Genomic DNA, 11539 nt, shown 5'->3' on the forward strand with positions numbered 1-11539 from the left:
ATGGTGCAGTTCCAGAACTAATAACTATGCACAAGCTGCTGAGGAATGTTTTGCCTGTGCACAACTGTTGGGAGAGGGAAATGGCAGAGATGAGTATTCACAAACTTAACTTTCATGTTTTACCACTTTAATATGTTTTCATTTTATGCAATTATAGTTTAAACAGTGAATTAAATACTGAAAAGTTAAATCAATTTACCTTTTTACAGAAATAAGCCACACCCCAAGCAAAACTCCTGGACTCAAAAGAAACTGATTTGCAAACCCAAATGCTATGTTTAACAGTGTTGTCTTTCAATGACAAATATAAATAAAATATAAATGTAACAGTGGCTCATTTTTACACTTGGGTTAAACAAAATATGACAAGGGGGGCGAGGATAGAGGACCAGCATGAAGACAAACAAACTGACAAAAAACATCTGAGTGAAGAACCAAGTTCCCTCTTGTTTTATCAAAAGTGACAAGACATTAAATCACTGTCAGACATTCAGAACCTGACAAGTTCAGGAACTTGAGTGTATGCATAGACAGAGCTCATCTTTTCCTGTTCAGAAGAGGTTCTATTAGCAAGAACACTGGACTGTCTCCTGTAATGAAAAAAGTAAAAACATCTGATAAACCATTTGAATAATTTCTTATTTGATATTTGAACACATAAATCATCCCTGTTCATGTTTCAACACATTTCAAAGAATTTAATCTCTACATAAATCACTTTTTTAGTCCTAAATTGTAAGAAAGATGTTTCTACTGATAAGGTAAGAGTGTGTGTGGCCTTGGAAAACAACCTATCTAAAATAATAAAAGGTATTCAGTCATAACAGAATGACCTACTATACAGAATAGTTGAATAATGAATGTAGGTCAGAGGTCATAAAAGAAGGGATCCATTCATGCTACATAAGTTAAATCATGTATAGTCAAAGCTCTGTTCTAAGGTCTGAAGATTCTTGTAAAATTAGAAGGGGGAAATGCCAGTTAGTTGAGTTTGTGGCAACTTTTTTGTTTTGTTTTTTTCTTAAAGATATTGTCAAAAATCCTGTTTGGTTCTCATGAATTGAGGATCTTGGATCATCCTATCTGATTAGTGTCTCATTGCACCATTAAACTTCATAGACTGTGGGAGCTTGAGGCAGATAGAGGTATGATTAATAGCAAAGTTGATCATAAAGGGGCCTATATGTTAAGAAGAGGGTTTCTTAAAAGAATTTTTCAAAGGAATGTCTTGTGTTAATAACCAAACTCTCTGACCTTGTTTATGAGAAAGGGCTGGGGTTGACTTGCCTAGCGGAGGTTGCTAGCTCAGGGAACCTTTGAATGGGTATACAATTGTGGCAGAGTAGGTGAGTGTGTTGTTCCATAGTGCTTTGTCCTCGGAAAGAGGAAGGCCAGTGATGAAGTCCACTGATGCGTGTGACCAGGGACTACTGGAGACAGGCAAAAGATGTAACAGATTAGAGGGAGCTTTGTGACTGCTTTCATTTTATGCACAGGTAGAACAGGCCAAAACAAACTAATATTTTGTTTTAGTAAGGGCCACCAGAAAGAACATCACATAAATAAAATGGGGCGACTGGACCCGAGGTGGAAGGCAAACTTGACTGTGTTTACCCAGTTGGATGAAGGTGGATACGTAGAGCTGGTTTGGACTAAAGTGAGGATCCAGTTGAGTTTCCTGGACTTGTTTTATTTGCTGTTCAATTTGCCAGGTCAGGACTCCAAATACACAAGTGAAGAGAAAGATGGTTTGTAGAGCAGAACTACGGCAGTAAGTGATCAAAGTAAATATATTAAAGAACATAGAACAAGCTTGTCTAGCATTAATGCTTAGCATGCTGAAGGTAAGCTAGATTTTTGCCCCCCCCCCTACATTCAGTGCTTCCATTTTTCAAGGTCTAGTTTAATCAGTAAAAACTTGCAGTTATCCATAGCTCTTCTCTGCTTGAGACAAACAGTATGAAAAAGTCTCAGGGATGAAGCTTACTGTTTCGGTCCAACCACTGGGAAAGTATTGCCCTCACCTTAGAGTCTGAATCATCCACCTTGACAATGAACTTTTTAAAGAGTACTGGGTGAATGAGGACAGAGGTGGCAATGAAACTTTGTTTCAAGTTGTGGAAAGTGGTTAAAGTTTTAATTGTGAGGTTTGTAGGCAAAGGAAAAAAGTCTGAACTCGTGAAAAACAAAACCTAATAGAGTTGTTTTTTTTTGGGGGGGGGGGACCTGAACAGTACATCAGAGACAGATAAGTTTCAAATAGTTTATAACAAAATATTTTAAATGTGCATAAATAAAATTTGTCTATGTCTCGACTCTGACAGAACTATGGAAGATGGCCAGGCTATAGTTGAAATATTAATTTAAGCTGGTGATTACTCTGATTTGTTTCTTCTAGGTACAATCTTACATAGGCAAATTCAAGGATGTCAAGGATGACATTACAGATTAGTTTTGATTCAGTGAGAATACCAGAATTCTTTATTTATTTGCAGATAAACAGAACTTGAGGCAATGTTTAGAAACTGGTTAAAGTAAATGGGCTGAGCAGAAACAGCAGGTTAATCTTGATTCAATTCAATTTATATAGTGCCAATTCAAAACAGAAGTCATTTCAGGGTACTGTATAAAAACACATACAATATAAAATTCCAATTAGTGAAATATATCCAAGGAAGCCAGATTGCATTGAATCTTGGATAATCAATATACAATCAAGAATCCAATAGCTTAAATAACGAGTCAGGCAAAGTGCAATAATAATAATAATAATAGAGAGAATGTCTGACTTATAAGTCTGTGGAGAGAGAGGCACAGGACAGAGTCGTGGGAAGGAAAAACAGGTCATTCACTTGATATGAAAACATGGGCTTTGATCTGATAGGAGCAAGACAAAAATCAGAGTAGAGAATTCAATCCTTGGTCAAAACTTGGTGCATGATCATTGAGGTGATAGATGCAGACTATCTGACAGAGAGTATGAGATGGGGAAAGTATTTAAAGCTGACCCTGCAGGTGCAGGCAATCAGCTAATTAACTGCAGAGCTGCAGGACCAAAGGCTGCAGCAGATTGTGCAGAAACATGAGCATGACATGATCAAACCGTGACATGAACTCAAAAATGTATGTGATCTCAAGTAGAGGAGAGATAATGAGATCATAAGCATCAGGTGAGACAGCTGGATCAGAAAGTGAGTTGGCACCTGAAAGTGAAGTGCAGAGTAGAGACTGAGTCAGCCCAAATCTCCATCTAGAGGAAAGGTTCGAAATGGGGGTTGAGACTTGAGTTTATACCTCAAAGCTATGATGGTCTCACAGCTATAAGGTATACATTTTTTAAGCTTGCTGAAGAGAGATGTCAACATGTTCTAACCCTCTAAGGTCTGGGGTGAAACTGGAAGTTTTTGGACTATTTTAAATTTCCTTCATATTTCACCCTAAAAGTGGTTAAACCTGCCATGTTTGGAGTCATTTTTTTCAGCACAACCTCCCAAGTGTGATTTTCAAGTAATTGTTTTACTTTTGACCTACTGTATTAACACAACAGACCTAAAACCACACAAAAACATAAAATCCGAGTGGAAAATTCTTAGTTTTTTTACTGTAAAAGCCACAAACATACTTAATGACATGTTTTTACAACTTAGAATGCAAATATAATCAGTAATATTCATAAACATGTGAACAAATTGAGCAAACAACAAAGTTATATACACTTTCTCCATTAAAATGTTGACAATTTCTTAGGCGTTTTTTAGACCAAACAATCAGGTGTTCTAAAAATTGCCATAAATCCTTTGTACCACTCATATAAACAGTTTCTGTCCAAAACAAGGCAGAGGGGCACATCACATTCTTAGTTTTGGTCATTTTCTATATCCTGTTCATGCAGGATCATTTAGTTATAAAATATACCGTGGTGTATGCTCAAAATATGCTTCCAAAATATGAATATGAATCTGTCTCTTGTTATCATTTTGGCTGGAAAGGAGACAGACAAAATGTGATTCTGTTTCCAGTAATCCTTCTCTAAAAAAAAGGAATGGATCACCTAGTTCATCAGCAAAGTCCTCATTGTCTGTCCCAGTCTAAATGACACCCTAACTATAAAATCCAAACACGCTAAATATCAAAACTCATAACTCATTCCCGTGCTCGCATTTTTTTTTTTTTTTTTGCGCCGCCGAACTTCCTTTAATTTTTGCGCCTCCTTCTTCTTTTTACTGTAGATTTTTGGTCGCTTGACAGATAACGTTGAGCCTCCGTCAGATTGGAGAGGAGGGGGTGATTTTTCATTCGGCTGTGTTGGGGGTGAGATCGGACGGAGGATGGGGGAGTTTTCTCCCGGTTTTGTCGCTTCTCGCTCTAACGCGCTGAAAATATGACGACGATTTTCAAAAAAAAAATATCGTGAATAATTTATCATAACTCTGGTTTTCCTTGACCTATCGAGATAATTTAAAAACTGGTGTAAAGCCTGAAGTCTGGACTTTACAAATAAATTAAAACAGACTCTCTGAGAGGGCTGATCTTTCCCGCTAGAGTATTTTAACTCTTTAAGGTCGATGCCTGCTCTGGAGCGGGCATCGACCTTAAAGGGCTAATCAGTGATGGAAGAGTGGTGTTTAGTAAGGATGACTGTTATCGCAATTAGTACTCCAGAAGACGTGTTCCTCATGGGATATGATGATGTGGACTTACAAGACTTAGGTATTGATCTCTAGTTTTCTGATGACTCTTAATGTGATAACCCTTAGAGACATGTGGGAAATTGATAACCTGAATTTCATCGAATTTGCCTTAAGTGTGATAAACTGTACCTCTGTGAGACAAGAACTAATGAAGTAGATACTCCAAAATTGGGCGATACATTTAAAGATTTAAGTTTTTAAATACTTGTTAGTAACAGATTTAGATTTACCAAATACCAATCAGGAGTGATAATGGCTGTGCTTAAAACATTTCAGTGACTGTAGCATAAGTCAGTAAGAACTGATATATGTGTTTGTGTTGAACCAAGTAGAGTAATACAATTAGATAAAGATGCAACCATTATGTGTTCCTCCTTTTGAATTTGGATATTCAAATTGAAATGTTTTTGATGATAATATGCAGGAAAGACTTCAGAAATGCTTGAGAAATTATTTATTGACCTGTGGTGACAAGAATGCTCACACCCAGAAAAGAGGTGAAAAAAGGAGGAAGTTGACAATATAGATTTTGAGGATGATGAATTTCAAAATTCATATAATGCAAATAAACTAGAAATGTGAAACTTACCATGGGGAATAAAAATTCAGTTGACATACACAGACTGGGGGATCTGTGGTACAACATTGTTAAATTTATGTAAAAGTCTCCAGATATGCATTATGAATGTAAGATGTGCTCAGGACATTAATGTAGGAAAAGCTACCACTCCTGGCAATGGTGTTATTGATAATATGGTAGGTTCTCCATCCTTACTAAGTTTAGTTAACACTTTGTTGAGCAATATTTTAACCAACAGCATCCAAAGTTGAAGCTTCCATTGACCTCCACTCAAACCCCAGGTTGCTCCAGTGAGAACCTCAGTAACAGACTACCTTCCTTGTCTTGATTGGCACTACATAGCCCTGTAATAGACTTTCGACATGTCCAGTTTTTATTATGCCTCTTGGCAATAGATTGTTGGAAACAGGCATCTGCTCCCAGCGACACTGCATGGAAAAGTGTGTAAAAAAGATGGATTGATGGATGAATGAATGTAAATGATATGGTGTTATTTGACAGAATGATTACACTTGTTATGTTATATGCATGTGATGTGTGGGCATAACAGAATTATGTAGTCCTTGGTAAACATACTTGAAATTTCTTAAGTAAATTTTAAAACTTAAAATTTCAAAATGTAAAATGGTGTATGGGAATCTTGGAAAATTCCATTATGTATTGCTGTTACAATGCAGAATGACTGGTTATGTGGAGGAGAAGATAGTGCAGAAGTTCACCAGGCCTTGTTAGGAATGTCCGGTTGTATTTGCCAGTTATGTCCGGATGTTTTGCCAGAACTTGGGAACAGTGGGAGGTGATAACAGGAGGATTCCTGGAACACAGGATTTGTCTGGTTCTTAGAATCCAGGAAACACACTGGGTTGGGCTAGACCCAGTGTCGTAGAAGTTACGTAAATGGTCAGAAGTATGCATAGTCATCATGCATTGATTTCTGTATAAATACGCCCTTTCTCAAAGATACTTTGGGATTTTGGGGCAAGCTGATCAAGAGTAAATGTGTCAATAAATCCCCCGTGCATTGACTGGAATCCAACGACTGCGACTGTCATTTCGGTGTGCGACATACCTGGCTTTTCACCCACAGTTATTGGACAGGACTTCCCAGTGCATTTCAAACCTAACATGACTCTCAGACAGAGGCTGGTGCACCCAAAAGATAGAGCACCCAAACACAAACTGGGCAGTCTCAGTCTTCAGCTTTCTAAAAGTTTTAATGGAGCATTGTATTATTGACCACCTAGGGTCCAGTCCAGGAAGCAGATTTGTAGTCTTACACACCTTTCTGCTGCTTCTTGTGAGGATCTGGAGTTAGCTCCGCCTCTTGGGTGGCGCTACTAACCTTTCCTTCTCCAGCTGCATCTGATTATCCCTGATGAGCAGATCCAGCATTTAAGCCTCCGGCGGGTGCCAGATCATCGCTGGAGCATCAAACCTACTGGTTAGGATCTCAGCCGTAGGTTCTAACCCTAAGCTTAAGACTTTGTTAATTTGGTTGCTGTGTGCTCTTCGCCCCAGGTTACTGCCTCACCTTGACGATCACTGCTTTACTGGAACTTACCTGAATCACGACTGGACAACTTACCTTTGCCGGACCGCTGGACTCCTTACCTTCCGGATTGCTGCTGGAAACCTTTGCCCTCTCCTTGACGCCACAAATGCCTCTCGAACCTGTAAGAAAAGAAAACATTATTCACAAACTCGTCTGTTCATGCAAGACTAAAACCTGTAACCGAGACTCACCTTACTCCTTCTTGCTTTCCAGACTGCTCCTGATTATTCATCACTGTAAATATCTGAACATGTAAATAAATCACTTAGCTGATTCCAAGTCTCCGTGTCTGGTTTCGGCTTCGCTCTATGGACAAAATACCTGGTTTATGTCACTTCTCCTTTGTTACCCACCCAAACTCCCTTTGAATAGGTGTCAGCTCACCCATGGCCGAAATTAAATAAACTAAAAATAAGCTCTAGAAAAATAAATCATAAAAATTATTTTATTAAGAACAATATATATATATATATTTATCTAAAAGAGACATATATATATATATATATATATATATACATAAACTCTTTAAATCTGGGTTATTTAACAAGATCTCTTGTCTTGAAGTCTCTTTTAGGTAATAATTTGATAACTGATCATCATATTGATTTTTTTCTGGATTCAGTTATACTAACAAAATCCTCCTGTTGTAGCCAATTCTCTATATTTTCATGTTCCTAGAACAGGTTGAGATGGAGGAATAACTGCTATTTTTCAGTCAGGATTATTCATTCCATGTTTTTCTTTGTCTATCTTGCAATAGAAACTGGTTCTGCTGGAGGTTTCTTCCTGTTAAAAGGGAGTCATTCCTTTCTACTGTCACCATTGTGCTGCTCAGGATGGGAGACTGGGATGGAGTGAAGATTCAGTGCAATCTGCTGTCTTTCCTTAGACAGATAACCTTTACTAACTGGCTCTTTATAATGGATGTGAATGTTTTAGTACAGTGCCCTGAGACGACTTTTGTTGTGACTTCACGCTATATAGATAAACTGAATTGAACTGAAATGTAATTAAGCCTGATACCCAGTCATTTTCACTTCAAATAATAACTTTATGCAGGACCCCAAAATATTTCTCCTTTGAGCCAGGCAAAGACCCTCGTGACTCTCCAGGAGAGTACTAAGTTCAATCTGCACTTGAAAGCTTCCCGGGTAATAAGGGAAGTGTCCTTAACCACAGGACAAAGGTGCAATTTGTTCTTTTAAAAAGAATGAATTCAAAAAAAATGCAAATAGGATCAATAAAAGTATTATGGTAATTCTCCCTCTTTATATAAATTATTTACTTTGATGCAGTCTGAGAATGTAAGAATAATTTGTGAATTTGGAACTTTCCTGGGGATTGTGTTGGGATTTGATAATTGGATTAAATTATGTGTTTTACAGAATAATTTAGAATATTTTGATTTAAAATATGGTCGTTAAATATGCTTTGACCAAGTCAAAGGTCTAAACTGGTCAAAGCATTTCACAATTGTATGGAAGCTAATGTCATGTTTAACAACCAGTCGAGAGATTTTAAGATGATTAACTGAGTAAAGCAGAGAAGTGTCAGATTGCTATTAGTGGTGATTGTTCAATGCAATGCAGAAGACATTCAAAAATTGATTGACAAGTTTGTTAAAGTTCCTGCCCACTTTAGCCTGAAAATGGACATTAAGAAAACTAAATTCCTCCATCAACTTCCAAAATTCATGGTTACATCTTCCCTGCCCTCAGAAATCAGGATAAACGATGAACTGCTCATCATGTGCAAGAGCTTCAAATATCTGGGCAGTACTGTGTCTGAGAATACAAGAATGGATGAGGAAATTGTACTCAGAATGGGAAGAGCTAGTGCAGCCTTTTGAAATCTTGAAGATAAAGTGTGGGAAAATTGTCATGTTACAATCAGAGTGAAATGTAAACTTCACAGAGTAGTTTTGTCTATATTACAATACAGTAAAGAAACATGGACCATCTACAGTGTGCATGTCAAGAAGCTATATGATGAGACAACTTAAACAAATAATGAGTGTATATCAGTGGTTCTCAAACTTTCCAGAATGAGTACCACCTCAAAAATGGTAAATGGGCTGTACTTATATAGCACCTCTCTAGCCAACCAAGCTACTCAAAGTGCTTTACAACACAATCTGCCCTCATTTAACCATCCACACAGCTCTCTACTACATCTCTATGAAGTTAATCTGAATAAATCATTCTGTAGTCTAATGAGTGCTTTAAACTCCATTCAGACACCAATGGAGCACACATCAAAGGCAATGAGGGGTTCAGTGTCCTGCCCAGGGACACTTTAACATGTAGGCATTGAACCTCCAATTCTCTCATTGGATGACGGCTCTAACCACTCAACCACAGCCGCCCGATAAATAACTAGTCTCACCAAGTACCACCATTATGACAGACATTAAAAGCTAGCTTGTACTGCAGGATCTTACGTCACACTAAAGCATTTTAAACACACTGCATATTTGAAATAAGTAAGCACTTTAACACCAAACATGTTTGTTGAAGGGTTAAAGTTTGATTTTTTTTTTTTTAAAGTCAGTTGGCTAACTTGAGGGTTGATGCACTTTAAAATGTGATGGTTCTTGTATTCATTGCTGAAAACAGTACTGCATGCTGTATACTGCAGTCTTGGCTCTTATCCTGCCTCACAACAAATGAATACAAATCTGAGATAAATTGAATAAAATTTCCTCACTGTTTTGCACCTTTTGTTGCTAACAGTTCTTCTATTACTCACTGGTGTTTCTTAAGTTTCTTAAGCACTTTGAGTCGCCTCGTGCTGAAAAGTGCTATATAAATAAATGTACCTACCTACCTACCTACCTTAAGTAGCAATTTGCAAATTGGTTAACTATCATCTACTCCAGTCTTCTCCATAGGCCTTTTGTTTTAAGTAGTTTGGAGCCTAGATTGTAATTTGTATGAACCTCTCAACTTTTTGGCCCTTTCTGGTTTTAGCTTAACATCATCGCTCCGTTATATTGATTAATTAGCTTTTTATTTAATTGGGACTGCATTTTGAAAATGCACTACCTATTACTCTACACCCAATAAGTAGGACTTTTTATTTATTATTCTTCCGTTACCCTCAATGCAGCTCGCACGGGACGACGTGCCCACACAAAAGTTATATCAAAATGACCGGTGTGATCTGATAATGCAGGCCATTACTGGTCTTGCCATTTTGAGTTCATATGCCAACATAAATTTAAAAAAAACATGCATTCTGGATGCCGAGCTGAAGGCTCACGCTCTGAGTGACGTCACCTAGAGTGATAGAGTGAAGCCCTCACAACAAAACAATTTCTGTTTGGAAACTAACTTGTCGTGCACCCGCATACTTCGCCATATATACATACATAATATATCAAAACGTAGGTATTTTTGTCGTCTTTCAAGCCATGTCAATGTTATTTTTTTATGATTTAAAGTTTATTCGCAGCGACCCCCAGAAGCCAGACTGACCGCTCGAAAAGTTGGATTTGTCCTCTTCATGTCTTCGTGAAGAAACGCTTTTTATAAGCACAGATTTGGGTCAAATGCACCTAAGTTTCATATCAAAACGTTCGTATTTTTCTCCTCTTTCTGGTAGTATGTTTTCCCTGTAAAGCTTATAGTTAGGGCGCTACGCGGCGCAGAATGGTACATCACCTTGCCAAAATTGAGTTGCTTCCGCTATGAAGCTTCATAAAGAAACCCTCATAAAATGCTAAGTCACTCTCCTACAGACACGAAACACATATCAAAACGAAGGTCTTTCTCTGATCTTCCCGAAAATGTCTGTGTTTTCCCTGTTTATTCGCAACGAGCCGACGAATGCTACGTGATCTTGGCGAAATGAGGTTACTTTAGGCTTGTGTCTTTGGAACCAAACGCTCATAAAATGCAGAAAATTTATCCTACAGACACCACACACCTATCAAAACGAAGGTCTTTTTCTGCTCTTTCAGAAAATGCCCGTGTTGTCCCTGTACAGCTTATAGCTTATTCAAAACGACCCACAGAAATACGTGATCACACCAACAGATCGCTCATTTCCGCGTTCTCTCTTTGCAAAAAGCGATCATAAAATGCTAGCACTTCATCATACAGACACGAAACACCTATCAAAACAGAGGTCTTTCCCTCCTCTTCAACACGATATCTGGGTTTCCCAGTACGAGTTATTTTTTTGTAACATCAAGCCCCTAAAGTTAAGTATCACGATCAACACATAACATAGAACACCATGTCCCATAATTCTTAGCAACTCACCGTGTTCCGCATCCACTGCTCCGACAAACAGCTCAAATTCCAGGTATGTCCACCAGTGTTATCCTCACCACTGATAAAATGTCCTTCAGCCAACAAAACCGACTTTTAGCATTCACCACAGGAAAAAAACTAGCTTCATTTCAACGTTAAAAAAAATATGCTTCTTCTTCTCCTTCGATTTAATCGTCGTTGGAAACGACAATTGGGGTGCATCACCGCCACCTGTTGGAATGGAGTGCGGATCAGAATGCTGGCTTTAAAAACAAAAAAACCCGTTCAGTTCATGTGAACATTTAAGGACAGCCACTTTATTTGTTTCAATTTTCAAACACTAATGACAACAATAACATGGACAGATCCTGACTTTCAAAAACTAATTAAAAGAACTCAGGCTATACAAAAAAATTCATGTTAATTTCAACAGTTGAAATGGCTTAAGGTATAAGTATCT

General features: G+C 37.9%; 1 long non-coding RNA gene across 1 annotated transcript; it reads right to left on the reverse strand.

The window, feature by feature from the left end:
* Positions 1 to 6054: 6054 nt before the first annotated feature.
* LOC119617317 lies at positions 6055 to 11259 on the reverse strand. The gene is made up of 2 exons (XR_005233550.1): positions 11089 to 11259; positions 6055 to 6942 (listed from the first exon to the last, which is right to left on the reverse strand). It is a non-coding gene; the product is annotated as an uncharacterized LOC119617317 (long non-coding RNA).
* Between the last annotated feature and the right edge of the window lie 280 nt (positions 11260 to 11539).

This window comes from Kryptolebias marmoratus, linkage group LG9, assembly GCF_001649575.2.
Source record: "Kryptolebias marmoratus isolate JLee-2015 linkage group LG9, ASM164957v2, whole genome shotgun sequence".
Lineage (NCBI taxonomy): Eukaryota > Metazoa > Chordata > Actinopteri > Cyprinodontiformes > Rivulidae > Kryptolebias > Kryptolebias marmoratus.